The 19,916-nt window shown below is 38.9% G+C and overlaps 1 long non-coding RNA gene across 2 annotated transcripts in view; it reads right to left on the reverse strand.

The window, feature by feature from the left end:
* The window catches only part of LOC145965460 (uncharacterized), a 142,786-nt gene that overhangs the window by 26,748 nt on the left and 96,122 nt on the right, over window positions 1-19,916 (reverse strand). For both annotated transcript variants that reach the window (XR_014436718.1, XR_014436719.1), the window contains exon 7: window positions 13,923-14,153. This is a non-coding gene — a long non-coding RNA (uncharacterized LOC145965460). The remainder of the gene's footprint in view (window positions 1-13,922; window positions 14,154-19,916) is intronic.

Genomic DNA, 19,916 nt, shown 5'->3' on the forward strand with positions numbered 1-19,916 from the left:
TTCATTAAAAATCGGGGCCATCTCGCCCGCAAAAAGTTCATCACCGAAGCTCATTACGTCGATACGCGATCTTTCGCGCTTTCGCAAACTTTGCAAACTTCAATCTCCGCTCCTCGGCTCCGCTTCCTCGTCAAAATTCTCACGGTTCTCGTAATTAAAACTGGTAATGCGCGCCGACGAGGTCCGCCTTTACATTTCGGTATTTTACCTCTCGATTTCTCGACGTGATCGATTAACGCGTGAAACGCCGGATGGTCCGAGGTGCTTCGAAAATCGTAAAAAATCGAAAAATTCGAAATATCCGTGCGCGAGATTACTTTCTACCGAAATTCATAACATTTTCGCACATCGTCAATTCTTCCATTATTATTAATTAAACGTTCCCTCGTGATTCGCGATATTTTTTAAATCGAGCAACTCACCACCGGCATCTCGAAGGCGCCCCGATAAGGATGCGATTTTCCGCGAGGGCACCGTAATTTGGCACTTATTGGCACATACGTGTTATTATTGTTAATATGAATGACGGAAGGATAGAGGGAATCTCGTTAAGAGAGGCGGATTTTCGATCGTCCCGAGGAGGAAAGGAAGAGTCAGGAAGAGAGCTCGGTCGTGAGACGTACGAGGGGGGAAGGGGGACGGACCAGCTCGTGTCCCCTTCCCGCCGCAGCCGATACCCTTCGATCCCGCGGCATCAATCTCGCGCAAAAATTAATCTTATGGGTTGCAGTTTTCATATTTGGCAATAATTACAGGCCTCCGAGGCCTCCTCCACCCCTCGGTCGATGATACCCCCCTCCCCCCGCCTCCCCCTTCCTCTCCGTTCCTTAGGAGCGCTGCGCGCGGAGGCCTCCTTTAATACGGTTTCGCACGAATCTAATATTTCTCCCGTATATATACAGTATAAATTATCGGCAATTAAAATGGGAAAAAAATGGAAACGAGGGGTTGCGACCAAAGTCGGCGAGGGAGGGGTACTTAAGTGGTCTCTCGACTAGTCTTCCTACTTTTTTCTCGACCCGGCCTCGAAGAGAGAGAGAGAACGCGGTTTCTCTTGGAAATGTCCGGAGAACGAGCCACGAGTGCTCGAGATCGATCTCTCGTGCATCGCGAAAGGGGGAAGAATCGTGACCGCGGAAAACCCCGAAAGCCAAACGTCCGGAGACTCGGAGATGTACGCGATCGCGAGTTCTTCGTTTCGAAGGAGATTTCTGCGGGATTTCTTCGCGAATCCCGGGTTGTTTCCAAAATTATCTCCGTTGAAAACGTCCGATCGGAGAGAGTTCCCACGAAGAAGCGACCATCTCGTGCCTTTATCATCGCGAGCGATAGCATCTTGCGCGTCCGTAAAGATTTGGACAGAGATTCAGGAACAAACTCGAATTTAGATTTAATTTTTGCTGTTTTTAAAAAGCTGACGATTTATCATTCTCGATAAGATTCGCAGAAAATTCATAATTTTCATATTTATATTTTATACGAAAATATTTTATATTTTAAATATATATTTTAAATATATATTTTACATATTTTTTTAAATATATATTTTAAATATATATTTTAAATATATATTTAAAAAAATATGTAAAATATATTTTAAACGAAAAACATTTGACTAAAAAAAAATACAGGCGTCTATAAAACACATATCAGCACACATAAGATTGCAAATAGATATATACCTTGAATTATAGATTATCTGGAGCGGACTCGAGTATATCATACGTTCTGGCGATGCACTCGAGATATTGACACTTGGCGGGTACCTCGAGAATAAACCAGAACCGTCTTCCAGTCTTACGACGAAAGGATACCGATCCTCCTCCCTCGGAGAAAGCGCTCGATCCTCCTCGATCTCGCTCGCAATGCAAGCAATAACGCCGGCCGCAACGATCGTTAATTCGTCTCGATCGAATGAGGCGAATAAAGGCGTGCTCCGAATCACCTGGGGGGGAGGCAGAGGGAGCATCGAAGGGTCGAACGGGCACGGGGTCGACGAGGGGGAGGGAAAGGAGCACCTCCGAGGAGCGCGAGGGAGATTTAGAACGACGCAGTGCCTATTGGCGTATATTCGAGCGGAACGATATCTCGGTGGTGCAGACATAAATCCCGGCACCACGTACACGCTGCACGCCCCCACAGCACGCCCCCCATTAACTTTTTAATCTCTCCTGCAGGGGCCCCGAGCCGGTCGTCGCGAGAGGAACGAAAGAGAGACGGAAAGAGAGAGAGAGAGGGAGGGGGCAGGAGAGAGATCGGCTGCTATCGGGGCCCCCTTTTCGGGGTCGAGCATCTAGTTAGCATCCTTTCAGACACGCGGTCTACCAGTCCGCCTCGCCCGAGATGCATCCGGATATCGCGCCGATCGGACCGACGAGAAACACACGTTTCTCGTCGGCATCGATTATGTGTTAAGAGAGGGAGAAGAGCGGAGCCAGCGAGGTTCGAGCCACCTTCGTGGGAAAAGATGTCACTTGACATTGTGTACAAGTTAAAAAACATCGATATCGAGTAGAATTAAATGATACAATTTCATTTTTTTATTTTTAGTTTTTTTAATTGCGATTTTTTTTTTTTAGAAATCTTCGAAGATCAAACTCTGCTTCTCCCAAGACCGATGAATAATTAAGGAAAAGAGGTTCATTTAATTATCTATTAATTATCTATTAATTACCTATTAATTATGCATGTTGTAGATATCGTTAAATTCAATTATGAATTTATCGGTGATTATGAAAACCTAATAAAGTCGCCGTTCAAAGAGCGGACTTAATATGTTGCGGAAGTCGTTGGGCGATAGTTATCCCAAACGAGACGAAGGAATAAAGATCGATTGTCCCGCACTAAATCATCTCCTGCGTCCCGCTACCGAGCCGAATCATGGGCACCCATAAACCATAAACGGCCAGAAAGCCCGGCCGACGCGTTTAGGAAAGAAAGGCTGCCGCGCCTGGATCTCGCAAAAATGCTGCTTCATCTTCTCGAAGCGAGGAGATCACTTATAGACTATTCTAAATGTGTTTTATGGAATAAAATAGTCGGCAAATATGTTAAACTAATTTTTTCTTAACGAAAAAAGATCTAAAGATCCCTTCAAAAGAAAGAAATAAAATTTGATGAGGAAATTTTTTTATCATATTGTATATTAAACACTTTCTTCCCAAATAAATTAAATGAATGATGGAATTATACTGGACTGAGAGTGTATCTAGGATCCACAGAAAAGAATTTTTTTAAATTTCTCGTGTGAATTTTTTTTTATAAAATTCCACAAGAATTTTTTAATTTTTCTAGGCAAAACGAAATCCTCGAGAACTTTAGATTTTTCCAGGAAGTAGACACTTTACATCAGACATTTGTCTGCAAATTATAATAATTTATATTTATGCGTAAACAATTTAAAATATATGTTATGAGTAATTTATGGAATATGGTTCGCCAAAGACTTTTTTTATATTTTTTATGTTACATGCTTTAAATATAATTGCATAATTTTAATTTGCCACATAAAATGCCATTAAAAAGGATTTAATGAAGACTTTACTTAATTCCTCAATTTTTGACATAATAAATATCTTCTTAATCGATGCCAAAATCACATATATACAAATATATTAATTATTTTATAATATAATCACTCTTTTTTGCATTCTAATTTATAAACTTTATATCGTCTACATGAAAAAATCCACATAAACAATTCCTGTAGACGTAATTTTACAATCTACGACACGTGCTCTAGATATCGGCAAGTGTTTTCTGGATTTAAATTCAAACTAAAATTCGTGCGAGTGACTAGTTGGACCAGAAGTCGTCATATCCGGTCGCATGGTAGGATTGCATCTCGGCATCGGTTATGACGATGCCGCGTGTTGCAGCAATCATCGCGGTGGCCGTGGAAGAAGAGTCGCGTCGAATTAGAGAAAATTACAGAACACCTCGTAAATACATCGTCGGCTTAAGTGGTTGATTGGGGAGATCGTGTATAGAAGCGGACTACCGCTAAATTATATCCCCGACAAGGCCCCGGCTATCTCCGCGATCGCGATCGCTCTTGTAAATTAAGGCACCGAGAGAGATACACCGCGCGCGCGGTCTTCCTATCTTCTCCTCCGCATCCCTCTCGCTTGTACGTTCTCTCCTTCTTTCTTTCTCTGTCTCTCGGAGATATCGGAAGCGTGTTTGCGAGATTGCGCGCGTATCGATAAACGGTGCGGACACGCGCGTGATATTGCGAAACGATCCCGAACTAACTCGCGTCCTCGGTTCGACGATGGGACTTTCATTATAAGCAGGATTCTTCGCGAAAATGTCTCTAATGAAATCAATATTCACGCCGGGGTTGTAAAATTTTAATTCATGAATGTAAAATGTGGAAATAGATTTTTGATAAATAAATCAAAGTGCAATTAATTGAAGAAAATGAAATTTTGTCATCAGAAGTAAGAAAATGTCTCTGGTAAAATCAATGGTTATATCGAGGTTGCAAAGTAATTAATCGAATCAATTTAATTGACGGATACAAAGTGGATATAGAAATAAATTTTTTGATAAATAAATCAAAGTGCAATTAATTGAAGAAAATGAAATTTTATTATTAAATTTATATTATTAGAAGCAAGATTCTCCGCGAAATCCTAGTAATTTTCTAATCAAATCAATGTTCATGCTGGACTTGCATTTGTCATTAAACTTTTGTTATTGAAAATAAAATTCTTCGCGAAAATGTTTTTTAGTAAAATCAATGTTTATACCGGAGTTGCAAATGAATAATCGAGTCATTTTAATTGATGGATGCAAGATGATGAAAATAAATATTTTAATAAATAAATCAAAATGCAATTAATTAAAAAAAATTAAATTTTGTCATAAAATTCTTGTCACCAGAAGCAAGAAAATGTCTCTAGTAAAATCATTGTTTATACCGAGGTTGCAAAGTAATTAATCGAGTCATTTTAATTGACGGACACAAAATGGATATAGAAATAAATTTTTTGATAAATAAATCAAAGTGCAATTAATTGAAGAAAATGAAATTTTATTATTAAATTTTTATTATTAGAAGCAAGACTCTCCGCGAAATCCTAGTAATTTTCTAATAAAATCAATGTTTATGCTGGACTTGCAAAGTGAATCGAGTCATTTTAATTGATGCAAGATAGATGTGAAAATAAATGTTTTAGTAAATAAATGAAAATGCAATTAATTAAAGAAAATGAAATTTTGTCATCAGAATGGAATCTTGTCATTATTATTTCTACTAAAATCAATGCTGGGATTGAATAATCAAGTCATTTTAATGGACGGATATAAAATAGATGTGGAAACAAATTTTTGATAAATAAATCAAAATGCAATTAATTGAAGAAAATGAAATTTTGTCATCGGAATGGAATTTTGTCATTATTGTTTCTACTAAAATCAATGCTGGGATTACAAAGTGAATAATCAAGTCATTTTAATCGATGGATATAAAATAGATGTGGAAACAAATTTTTGATAAATAAATCAAAATGCAATTAATCGAAGAAAGTGAAATTTTGTCATCAGAATGGAATCTTGTTATTATTGTTTCTACTAAAATCAATGCTGGGATTGAATAATCAAGTTATTTTAATCGACGGATATAAAATAGATGTGGAAACAAATTTTTGATAAATAAATCAAAATGCAATTAATCGAAGAAAGTGAAATTTTGTCATCAGAATGGAATCTTGTCATTATTGTTTCTACTAAAATCAATGTTGGGATTGAATAATCAAGTTATTTTAATTGACGGATATAAAATAGATGTGGAAACAAATTTTTGATAAATAAATCAAAATGCAATTAATCGAAGAAAATGAAATTTTATGTATCTCGACATGGAAACACACCAATAGAATAATGACGATAAAGACGGTTGGCAAATTACACGTGGCTCTGAACCGGAGATGTGTCGAAAGACGTAGAGCCTCGCCGGGAGGGTCAATTCTCGCGGGGCGGAAGATTGAACGTTCCCTCGGCGAGCGTCGCTGAATATTCATACGAGAGTAATGCCGTCTTGCGTGCGTCGCAATTAGCCGCAAGTAAAGCGGCATTATCCCCTCCGGTAATTTCGAGGCGAGGGAAGGAAGGAAGCTTCTTCGGCGCGGCCTCTATCGCGACGGAATCGCGTCCGGGGGAGGCATGGGACGCGGGGGTGGCGGATAATCGAGGTTAAAAACTCTCGCGACTGAACAAACATAAGCGATGAGATGAAAGGAGGAGAGAGAAGGAGGGAAAGAGAGAGAGAGAGATCGTCGTCTTTGCATATTATACCGGGGCCGTTTAAGGAATAAACGCAGCCGGGGGTTGGCGCTTTAAGACTTCGGTAAATATCGTAATGACCGGAATACTGTCGGGGCGTGCCGGCGAGAGTTAACCGACTCATTTTTGTATCCTCTTTCCCTCCTCACCTTCCACCCTCTTTCTTCTTTCGCCCGCGTTTTCTTGCGCGGATAATAATATCCCGCCCCCGCGCGAGGCAATTTCTTTCTCCAGGCTCCCTTATTTAGGAGGCGAGAGTTTACACCCCCACACACCCAGGGATTTTCGAAGATGCAGTTAGTTTACGCGTCTTCCTAGAGAAGATATATTGATGTACTTCATTGGAATAATTTCAATCTATCCTTGCAACCCCTTTACACTTTCCAATATAAAAGTATAAAAGGATGATAGACGTTCAGACGATAATAAAAAAATTGGCAAATGATACAAGACACACGTTTCTTTCGAGATCCGAATAAAATTGAGATCGCACTTATTCCTTTGAACAGATTCTCAAAACAATTCGCGCAAACATCCGAAAGGGATCGAGAATCGCTCTCGGAGAGTCCTGGCCGGATTAACGAGATTATGCTCGGCACGTCGGGCAACATCGACGAGAAAGAAAGAGAAAGAGAGAGAGATGAAAGCGCGCGGCCTCGATATAACACGCGAATAATATCGCGCGGCTCGAGTTCTCGCGCCCTCCCACCTGCGATCTGATTAAAGGGCCTCCCCCTTCCTCTTTCCTCCTCTTTTTTTTGCTCTCCCGACCGCCAGCTAACATAAACATTATGATCGAGCCGGCATAAATACATCGCATTGGCGGCGGCCGATCGAGGGACCGGGGGGGAGGAGGAGGGCGGAGGGGGAGGGTGGAGGCCGAAAGGGGATCTTCGGCGCGCGAATTTCGGCCCGCAGTTTCCACGCCACTGCTGAGGACTGAGGCCCGCCGCTTTAATATAATATTATTGGCTATTGATAAATTGTCGATAATGATGGGTTAGCCACCCCGGCCGCGTGTGGGAGGGAGAGAACGAGAGCTCTTTTCTCGGGGCGTCCGCGCCCTCTCTCTCTCTCTCTCTCCTCTCTCGTCGATTCCTTCGCGCGCTCGAAGCGAAATTCTTGTTAAAGTCCCTCTCCCTCTTCCTCTCAATTTTTCTCTCGCACTCGGTCGAATATCTCGGAAGAATAAGAATGATAGAGAGAGAGAGAGATCGAAGGGAGGAGGACCCGGGCGCTTTCGATCTCGTCCGTCGAGGGAAAAATAAAGAAAGGAAATCACGAGAAAGGGCACGTCGGGTACCCTCGGATCGGTTTTCGCACGCCTCGAAAGTTGGAGCGCCGTCGACGATGAAGGGAATCCGGGAGGGGTGCGAAATTAGCGCGATACACCCGGTGATCCGACAAAAGTCACTCGACAGCAATCGCTCTCTCGATGATAAGAGAATATTTTCTGCGCATTCTTCAATCGTCACGGGATGGTAAACCCCTCGGGATTCCTCGCAGACGGCCGTTAATTATGCCAGGAATCAGCGATAATGAAGATATCCGCGCGGCTCGTCGCGCTCGCGACTCGGGCCCTACTCGTTCCCCCTCAAGCCGCGTTCTCATGTAATTTCCTCCGCGTCGTATCGTTAAACGCGGCCTTATTAGCATAAGCGCGCGGCCGAACGCTCGCAACGCGTGAAATAGATATAAGCGGCGCGATACCCAGATTTCCGGACGAACAATACCCCGCCGCCATTAATTACGTAATTCCGCAATTTAAATGCGGCTGTAAAACCTTTTTTTCCATCGCGCCGGGGATGCTCGAGTCTTGCGATTGTTTCGCGCGCTGCGCGTGTAAGTCGAGCCGAGATGGATAGATACATTTATTTTTTTCCATCAACAAATGGAGGATCTTTTAATCGTCCTCTGTTAACGAAGCGTCGGATTTATTACAGTTTCCCATAAATTCGCCGAGAGTAGAATGTTTGAAGCTAGAACGTCGACCAGATGTCCGGCCGAGGCCCGAGATTCGACAAAAAAACGGGCGGAAGTGGATCCTCCTTCTTATTAAAGATCGACAAAATAATTTAAATTAAAGTAAATTGATATAATATAAAGACTCATTTGAACAGAATCGAAGTGAAGTGAAAATATTAAGGTTATTTTTAATCTCTTTTAATTTTAAAGAATTTAAAAAAAGCTTTTTAATTTCAATTTTAATTTTAATTTTAAAAAATTAAAAAAAAAATTTCTTTTTAATTAAAAATATTAAAAGCGAAAATATTAAAATTATAAAATTGAAGCAAAAATAGATAATAAGAATTAATTAATATAAATCTTAATTAATACACATTTCTCTGGTTCTCTTGAATCAGAAGTATTATAAAAGTTCTGCGAGTAACTTTCCCGGGAAAATGGCGATTTCTAATATCGAGTTTTGCGAATTTGTAGTTCGTGGTACTTTTTAATTAATATTTAATTATCTCTCGCGTACAACCTAACCCAGCGTCCCGAGGTAGCGGTCTACGAGGGAATATAAATAAGAGCGTAGGATAAGAGGCCGCGTTGCAACACACGTGAAGTGCCCCCGCGTGTACCGTGTCGGAGGGGGTAAGTTATGACTTAACGAGGGGTTAGCGTGATCCCGGCCACTGGACAAGCCCCGAGTGGAAGCTCACCCGCTCTCGTGTTTAAACGGCCGATTCTCTCTCTCGGACCTCTCGTCCTTCTCCTGCGCCGCGAATGTATAATCGGTTAGCTTCCACGCCGGAAGCAGGCGCAAGGTTTCCGTGAGAGGACGGTATATTACACGAATAGAGCACATGAACATATATTTTGTATATATTTATATGTTATATATATATATATACATAATTATTATATAATAGTTATATAATAGTTATTTATATACATAATAATTATATAATAGTAATATAATAGTTATATATATACATAATAATTATATAATAATTATATAATAAAATAAATAATTGCATATAATTATATATTTTAATGATATATAATTATATATATTTTTTATGCACAATAAAAATTCTTATTAATATAATTAGCACATATTATCGCGACAACGTTGGGCATTTAAATTTGACGCCGAAAGGCCGATTGATCACGATCGATCGAGTCTAATTACGGATCCTCTCTGAGCCTCGCCGCAGGATTTGTCCCCGAATCTCTCGGAGACAATGGACGGCCGCTCGAGAAAGAGAGGAACGGCCCGGCATTTCTGCGGCGAACGTAAATACACCGCGTCCTCGTAAACCACTCGTTTCGTCCTTACAATCGGTATACCCCCCACGAGGAAAGTGGAACGGAAAGGAGGAGAGAAGAATGAGAAAATCAGGGAGACGGTAATGGTGGTCGCGCAAGGTGCAAGATCCATTGTCCTCGGGGTTTCGCTCGTCCGTTTCGCGACAAGGGGCTGCAATAAAAAAGAGAAACGTGGAGGTGGACAAGAAGGAGAGTGCACGAAATGTGGCGAAACACGAGTTTAGGGTTAGATCTTAAATCACGGGGCCCCTTTGCGGCAAAATCCCTCTCCCCCCCCCCCCCCGTTCTCTTCTGCTAGTCGGAGGAGGAAAGAAGCGCACCACTTTGGCGAGGAAAGCAGGCGCTAAGGGTCGTGAGACAATACGACTAATCGACGACGACAGGTCCTCGTGTTCGGAATTTGGGAAACAGCTTGATGTGCAAAAGGAAAGAAAGGAAGGGGCGGGACGCGCGACAAGAGGCACTCTTAAGCTTTCCCCGAAGAAGAGAAGGCGCTGATTCTTTATGTTTAAGCGCGTCTTCTTTTAAGAGAAAACGAGAAAAATCCGCTTAATTAACGATCTCGATCAATATCAATGTAAAATATTTTTTTCTTTCTTAATCTAAATATCATCAACCAAAGTTAAACATTATTCTAATAAATTTTCTCCAATTTTACGAATAAATTAATATTATGCGTTTTAATTATAGATGACGAATTATTTTTATTTATTTTTTAATTATTTTTATATTTATATTTATTAAATCTATTAATTATTTATTGTTTCGTAATTATTTTTGAATTATTTTTTAAAAATTTAATAATAAAGGGAGTAGATTTTTCATTTGAATAACAATTTTCCTCAAAATGAATAAACTCTAAGAGAAGGAGATTTTTAAAAAGAGAATAATGTTTGATAAAAAAAAATTTTAAGAGAGATATTTTATTTTAACTTATATTTATAATTATATAATTTATTTTAATATTTTATTTTAAAAATACATTCTATTTTATAAAAAAAATTTCTTATTCAACGACGAGTCCAATAATTGATCTTTTTCCGAAAATAATTTTCTAAAAGTAAAAAGATTTAATAAATTATGGATAATATTTTACTTCTCCTAATGCACAATTACATTCTAAACAAGTAAAGAATTTTACTCGAACAAATTCTGAGAGATACTAATAAAAATAAAGATCAATTCAAACAAATATAAATTTAATTCTAAATAGAAATTTATTTATTATTTATTAATAAATCTTTCACTTCTTCCATTCATTATTTTTAATATTTCTCATTTAAAACAAAATTTATTTTCAAATTAGATTCAAACCATCGTTATTATTATCAAACATAAAGAATCAGCGTCTGTAACTAATGAGTCATTGATTAGCATTTTTTAATTGATAATGAACTTTGCAATCTGATTATTTCTAAAACGACCAAAAAGTTATCGTTCATTTCATTACACAAACAAATAATAATAATTTCCAAAGTTTTCTGCGAGCACATCAATTTTGAACGTCGAATATTCATCGCGATCTTTAACATTACAGCTATCAAAGAATAGGTATTCAATTAATAATGCACTGTAAAAACGAGATCTTCTAAAAATGAGATCTTGAGCAGAAGGGGGGTAGCACGCGAGCGATCCAGCTATATATACAAGTCGAGTTTTCGAGATAATTCCCGGCCGTTATCTGATGATAAATAGATACACCTCTGCCCAAGCCGACGCTTAGCCCCGCTAATGGACGTCTCCGCTCGATATCATCGCCGGCCGTTCGTTATCTAAACGTGAATAATTATCTTCCGCGACGCCGGTAGATCATGGGAGCGATATATTTCTTTTACGAGGGCCCACGGGTGCGTGTGTATGCGTGCTGCGTGTACGCGTTACCATCACATCCTCGTCGTCGCAAACACGGCATTCTAGGTCGTTCGCGTCTCGTTAAACCGTCCGCGCGAAAAGAGGACGATCTTAACTTTGTGATGCTAAAAAATAAGCGATCAAAGTTATTTAAGCTTCGTCGATGATGAGAAATTTAATTCTCGATTATTTTATTTTACTCGAAAATTTATAGCGAATCGTTGCTCTTTATGATAAAATATTAGATTATCCCGTCAATGAATCAAGTTTAATTTATCACATTTTTATTATCAAGATCTGTTGAATAAATATTTGAAATAAAATAATTTTTGAATTAAAAAGAGCTAACAAATTTAAGCAAACTTGATATAAAATATTAATAAAATAATAAAATAATTATTTAATGAAGATATTTCAATCAATTTTATAATATTTATATAAATCTAATTTAAATATAAATTTTTAATATAAATTTAATAAAAATTTTTAAATATAAATTTTTAAAAAAATTTAATGTATCTATTTTGATAATAATTATATATTGTAATTTATATAAAAAAATGATATGTAGGATAAGCGTAAAAATGGCCGGCAGCTTCGTTCCTGGCGAATAACAAGGCATTTATTAGGACTTTTATTACGTCAGCGGTGGACGATCGATCGATTGTCCGAGCCGCGGGAGCGGTCGTGATTGGCCGGCGCAATTAATAAACGTCAGACCTCCGTAAGGACAAGTGCAGGCTTTGAGAGAGAGAGACGCGGGGCGACTCGTACACGTGTATACGCGCATATACACGGGGATTGCTCCATATAATGAATAATTTAGGCCCAGGCGAAGGCTGGCCTGGGGTGCACGCCATCGTCAAGCAAAAACTAATGCCTGCCCAGATAAATTACCGATAAAGCGGCGCAGATAATCATCTAGATAAGTTGGCGCGCGCACGCGAGAGCCGCGGCGGGTTCTCCATCCGCGTTCGTTCTGTCGGCCCGTAGATAATTCACGATTATCTGGTGACGTGGCCGAACACACGTCTCGCGGCCGTTTTTATTTCGCGCGTGCCGGAAGATACGTGCGAGGGGGGAGGGGGAGAAGTAGCGATTTGTACAATATATTTCGCCCGGGATAAAACGCCGCGCCATTTGTTATAATCGCGAATCGCGATCGTTCGTGGATGAGAAAGAGAGAGAGAGAGAAAAAGCGGCCGGGTTCTCTCCTTACTTTGTAATTACTCGGAGAAAAATTATCGCTGTTTTCCGGGGGAATTATATCGGCCGCGATTCTTTTCCCGCGATCCGCGATAATTAATCGGGGTAAGGGGGGGGGGCGAGTAGCGTTTATTGCCGGTGAATGTAATATAACGAATATTGCGACTTTTTACACACGATCTTGATTTTTCTTCCGGACGCAAACTTTTTTTTTCCACTGCTCTCTCTCTCTCTCTCGCGCGCGCGCGTTTTCCGCAAAAATTTTCCCGCATAATCGGGCGGGAGAGAATCGACAGCGTGCGTTTCAAAGCCTCGATTGATAGGCGACGAGTGACGCGCACGTCAAACGCAAAGCTTTGCGAAGCTTTTCCTCGCACAAAGAGAAACGTCACATGGGGCCTATCGAGTCGTGGCAATTGAATGAAAAGCCCGACAGCGTCAGATGCAGGAGGCACTCGCAGATTTTCATCTCTCGTCGACGAGAGACGCGATGATCGCGATATTTAAAAGCGAGATAAGCCAAAAATCGAAATTCGTGTAAACCTGGTAAAGAGACTTTCCGTCGCTTCAGCAATCAAATTTAAAGTTGTTTCGTTCCTTTGGGGTAGAAGAAACGTACAACGAGGATATCTACAGTTTTTGCCTTGAGATATAATCGATAAATTTAGGGGGATTTAATTCAATTCGATTTAAATGATCCGCGTCAATTATTATTTTAGAATTTTTCTTGAGGATTTATTATGGAAATGAAACAATTTCTATTCATCTTTAAATAACTCGTAAGTTTATCTCCTCCGCGAGTGGCCATTAATTGATGAGGCTCTTTTCAATCTCGCGTTTTCCGTCAACCGCGAGCATTTTTGCTTCACCCAAAACTAACTCGAATTTTCCGTCGTAGTTTGAACAATGAAATTCCATTAAATCGGCCGGAAGCAGCTTAAAATTCGCGTAAACGAGTTTCTAAATTCCTATTTTCCCATCTTTATATCTCGAGTTGTAAAACTGTGAATTAAAGTCCTCAAAAAAGTAATATTAAGTATAAATTAAAAATGTCCCGTATAAATATAATCCTTCATCTGTACTAATTTCCATTTTCTAGATACCTACTTTTTTAACGTAAATAAAATATGATAATAAAAATAACGTGCAAAATTATATTGCAAAAAATAAAAATGCCAACATTTATGATTCCACAATTTTGCTCCTGGAGTAAAGTAACTTTGGAGCTGCATTGAAAATGTCATTTGGCTCCAGAAAATACGCCTTATCCAATATAATACCTCGCTTCTATTGACGCTCACCAGCAATGATGAAAACGAGTTGAATCCCTCGGAAAGAATCGAATCCGCCGAGTCATTTCGCAGACAGGAAATTGAGTAGTCCGTCGAACAAGTATAATTCCCCGACGTGTTCTTTGTCGCATGGCCGCTATCTCGCTTACCAAGAGACGACTAACGCAGAAATCTCTTCAATTTCGTACTCCTTCCGGATATGTCGGCTGTCTCAGGTCCGTTCCTGACGAATCAGAATATCTGGAATCAGAAATTTTAGACATGTATTTAACAATTTTAAGAAATCAATGATTTATAGCAAAGTTGTCCAGGAAATTTATTTTTAATTTAATTTGATTTTATCTCTATTAATTTTATTTCAATTTTTATCTTCAGATTTAGATGATGTTACTCTTATTTTTATTAATTTATTTTTTATCTATTCTTTTTAATTTACTATTCTATAAAAATTTATTTATCTAATCTTTTTAATTTACTATACTATAAAAATAATGTACTCATAATAATATGTGTATTTAATTAAAATTAAATGCCTTTGCTTAAATGAAATAAATAATTCCTTCCATTTTCAAAGCAAAAATTTCAAGAAAACAAATTTACTAGATTTAAAAAAAAATTTTCCCTCAGTGTAATTAAAGAATATATTGCACCATCTCTATTTTTAATCTCAAATAATCGAAATAATAAGTCGAAATAATAATCTCAACAAATTAAATAAAAAAGCTGCCATCGATCCTATCGATCAAATAATCGGAATCAAATCGTGCGTCGTTTTCCATTTCAAAGTAAGACTTGGAGAAATCTCGCAGATTTCTCGATGATACGTGCCATCGGAAAGACAAGCGGCAAGCGAGAGAAAACACTGCATAATCGATACAGATATCGCGCGATTAGCGCGCGCCAGAAAAAAAAGAGAGACGGGGAATAAATTACACGACGATAATAGACTCGCGCGCGCAATAAATATTACGCGCGCGGCGACTCGCGCCATAATTTCTCGGTCTGGAGCGCTCCTCTCCCGCAGCCAGGTGTCGTTAACCGGGGTTTACACCTGTGCGTCGGCGCGGCGCCGCACGCGCGTCTCCGATTCGCCGATCGTGTCTAACGACCCTCTGTCAATCGACGATCCATAATCGCGATACCGATCGGCCGTTATTATTACATTACTCGGAAAACAACGCGCTTAATAGATTCCCGCTCTTTTTTCTCGACAATGATTCACGATGATTTCTTTTAAGGAATGAAACGCGTTCTTTGGATCGCTTCCTTTTCATCCATAATTTGATTAAAAGGTGTAATTTCATCATATTTTATAAATCATGTATTGATGTCCAAGCATCGCTAAATTAAATTCATATGTCAAAAATTTAATTCGTATGTCAAGAGTGTTAATTGACATGTCGCTCCAACACACAAGTTATTTAAAAAATTAAAAATATAATTAAATTTATAATAAATTATTTGTTATATTAATTAAAAATATAATAAATATAATTAAAAATTAATTAAAAATATAATAAAAATATTGTCATATTTTATTATTATATTTTGATGCCTAAATATCGGTTATCATGTGCAATCTAATTTTTTAAAGCTTCATATGTCAAAAAAATCTTAATTGACACGTCGCTCTAACAAGAGTTAAAATGTAATATTATCATATTTTATGAATCAAATATCGATACTTAAGTATCAATTGCACTATTAATACATATATATCAAAGAATTATGCGACGATATTTATTCATTAAATGTGAAATACAGGAAATATATATAATCAACGATCCATAATCGCGATATCGATCAACCTATTATTATTACATTCCTTGACGGGAAAACTAGACATACGAGCTTAATAGATTCACTCTCCGCAGATTACACGTTTTTTTCTCATTGATGATTCATGACGATTTCTTTCGAAGAATGAAACGTTGTTTTTAACATGTTCATTGTCGCACGAATTGCCCCAATTTCGCTCTATTATAACTTGATATTTTCGCTCTATTTAAACAATGTAATATTATTATAAGATATTTTTTTAAATCATGTAAATTGCCCCCAAGTCATCACATGCGATTTAGTTTTTTAAATGTTCTGTCTCAAGTTTTATATGTCAAGATTATTCATTGTCATATCACAAGCATTTTATCACACGTTATAGTAATATATAATCAAAGAACGATATTTATTAAATATCCCTTTAAATATCCATATCCCAATTTTTATTAAACATCTCTTTTATAAAATATCCCAATTTTTATTTAATATCCTTTTTATTAAATATCCCTTTAAATAGCCACATCCCAATTTTTATTAAATATCCCTCTTATAAAATATCCCAATTTTTATTAAATATCCGTTTTATAAAATATCCCAATTTTTATTAAATATCCCTTTTATTAAATATCCCTTTAAATATCCATATCCTAATTTTTATTAAATATCCCTTTAAATATCCCTTTAAATATGATGATATTTATTCAGTAAATAAAATATAGAAAATAATACTAAATAAATATTAAGCGAAATACAGAAAATATATATAAAGAAAAAATTAAATATATATAGTATATTCAAATATATGCATGCATATCTGTCTATATCTATCTAACAATAATCATAATCAAATGATTTTTTCTTTTAAAAATCATGTCATAGATTTGTTTCTTTTACTTTCTTAAATCTTGTCCTGTATAAATCATTACATTCTTTCAAACATTACATTATCTTCTTGATTTGCAAATTTTATAAATATTACACAGTACATGTTGCAAGAAGAACTATGCAAATGATATGGAACGTGTTAATCTTAATCTCAACGTTGCGTGAAATAACGCTCCACGTGATTTCCTCCGTGCGTTTCATGCGGACGAAAGTAAATCGCCGTCGAAACGCGCATTAAATCGACGCGATGCGTCACTGATGACGTTTCCCGAGATGTCAGTGTCGATAGAAATAAATTTTGCAAGAGCCGCTCTTCTGGATGTCGGGCAGATATTCGACTAATGTAGCGCAATGCGTGCAAAACACGCGACGCGTTATCCGCGAGAGTCCGAGGAGAGCGAATGAATTTCCGTCGGCCCCGGGTCCGACACCTGCGCGTCTTTACTCGCGTCATTGTATCGATTCGGGGGGATGAAGGGGGACGGGACGTCCGTCAATCGACGATCTGTAATTACAAGAGCCCGAGATCATCGATGCCGATCTTACTCTCGTTAATAAATGATTTGACAGCTGGAGAACGGCCAATTGTACGGAGAGCTGACAGTAATCGCCCGGTAAATGACTCGTTTTCCGCTCGCCACTTTTCACTGCGTGACTCGTCGATACTCCTTCGATACATCGTGTTGAAAATAAATGGGGATCTTGACTCTCCATTGCTCACGTAAGTATCTCACAAACTTATCTATCGTGAAACTTATCATCGCGACCGCAAACAGCTTCGTGGATCACTCAAACTTTGTGTTATAATCGAAACAAAAAATAATACGTGTATTAAAAGTCACGTAATTAAAAGTCAAATAATAGGTAAAAAATCAAAGAATAAAAAATCGATTTCCATTACAAGTTTATGCGTCCTTGGACACATATGTCGATAAATATTGCTATATTTTTTTATATTTATTTTTTATATTTATTTTATTAATTTTATAAATTTTATTATTTATTATTAATTTATTATTAATTTTATTAATTATTATTTTATATTTATTTTATATTAATTTATATTTATTTTTTTATATTTATTATATTATTACATTTAATAAATATGTTAATTAAGTTTGTATAAAAATTTGCCAAGATAGATTCTCGTCCATTTGCATCGAACATTTATTATAAATGCCTTCACTATCGCTTTTTTGCGAGACAATCCGCGAAACAATTGTTCTGTTAACACGTTGCGTTAACGTTAACGTGTTTACTTTGCTTTAACGCGAAGGAAAGCGCGATTAATCTCCCCTTCTCCCCGAATATATCATCGCCGACATCTCTCGCTTGAAATCAGCCCGCGAATCCGACGCTATTACCGCTCCTATTTCCGCTATCGGCCATAAAAATCGTCCACCCGCGAAATGGATTCTTGCGCGGGGGAGGAGGAGAGCGGACCCGAGAAAGAGAGAGAGCGAGAGGTGAGAAAGGATTCGCGCAAGGATCCTCCGAAAAAGGAGGAAGCTGCCGCGTGTCTAGTCAAATTTTTCGCGACCCTCTTTCCAAATTTTATCCCAAAAAGGATCGTACACGTAACAATGCACGAGTGCACTCTTTCGTTCAACGCGATGCGGAGGCAGGAAGGGAGGAAGGGAGGATGAAAGGGCGAGGGAGAGACGGCAAAAGGAGGAGGAGGAGGAGGAAGGGGGCAGAGGAGGACACGACGAGGGAGGAGGGGCCCGAAGGGGCTTACTAGAGCGTTGAAAATTGAAAATTCAAAATGGCCGATATTTCCGGCCGACGGGACCGAAACAAAAAGTCGCCCGGCGTTCATTATGACATGCATCGCTGTGTACGCGCGGCTGTGATTTGCACTGTTTCGTTGCAGAACGCACAACGTGGGTATGCGACGGCAAATGCGACGAGGAGGAAGGGGAGGAGGAGGGGAGAAGGCAGACGAGAGGGTGGTACACATTTGCACGCGTGTATACCTGTGTGTAACGTATTCCGAATCGTATCGAACGACGCCGGAGGCATCGAGGAGCAACGATACCGCGGGACATCGATACATGGAAAAGATTTCGGCTCAGGCTGTTGTTCGAAAAACTGACGCTTTGTGCTGCGATTCGAGAGAGGAAGAGAGAGAGGCTTATTTAAAAAAATAGAGAAAGAAATGAATACATTTATTAATTTCTGCGTCCATTATATCGGTATCTGTCGATTTAAAACGCACCGTTGTCCCTGTAACTCTCGTGATTTATCATTATACCTCAGCAAGCATACAATGCATTCGAAATCATGAGAGAATGCGCTTATCCATCCGAATATAATAGCGATCGGGATTATTTATAGCACTAGTGTTAGCAATAGTGTTTTCGAATGAAGCTTTGATTGCTCGGAGAGCGATTAATGATGTCCTAAACTCAATCTTGGGTTACAAGGGGTACTTGATTATTAAATTAATCAATAAGGTACCTTAAATAAACGTTTGATTGATTCACCAAGGCAAAGAATCTAATATTTTAAAGCCAAAACAGCGTCAAACAAGATACACTTTATACTATTTATATTATTAATGTATTACTTATATTATCAGATTCAAAGTCCCCATTTTCGAAATTGGGTTGGCGAATCGCTTTCAGAGCGATCAAAGCTTCGCTTGAAAACGCTAATAGTTGGCACTAGTAGACTCTAGAAGACCCACCGTCGTTTCAATCAACGAGATTTCTTCGTCTCCGTCTCCGGATGAGCGTATCATCCCTCGGCCATCATCATCGCCGAGCTGGACGAGCGTATGATCGGGCATTTTTCTCGGGAGCCAGGAGCGATCGGCTTGCATCGCGAAAATCTCCGATGTTGGCGCAACAACGGTCGATTAGCAGCAGATCGAGAGGCAGAGGTTGGCTTCCCGTCAATAATAACAAGATAAAAGCGCGCGCGCTGTCATCCATCCCCCTTTTTCTCCCCCCTCCGCCCTTCCTCTCGCTATCCGCATCCTCTCTCGTTTCTTCCTCTCCTCTTTTGCTCTCTTTTCACTGGGTGTCCCCGTGATTTTTGCACAATGTGCGGCCGGGCCGGTCGGCATTGTTTTAAAATTATCAACGCGTCGCACAATCGGCCGTCGCCTCGCGTGGATGGACAAAAGACGAGAGAGAGCGGGTGCTCGTTGGCTGCCGTTGATGCCGATGTAGTCGCATGCATGCGCACGATATATGTATCCGACTTCTCTCTCTCTCTCCCTCTCTCGTCGAGCTCCTCCTCCTCTACTTCCGCTTTTTCTAACGTGTCGCGAGTGCGTCGTCGCGATTGCGGCGTGTACGGGACACGCTGCCTTCGAGCGGAAGCGCATAAAGA

This window comes from Camponotus vicinus, unplaced genomic scaffold, assembly GCF_025532165.1.
Source record: "Camponotus vicinus isolate PSW18456_S1 unplaced genomic scaffold, iyCamVici1.0 SCAF_14, whole genome shotgun sequence".
NCBI lineage: Eukaryota > Metazoa > Arthropoda > Insecta > Hymenoptera > Formicidae > Camponotus > Camponotus vicinus.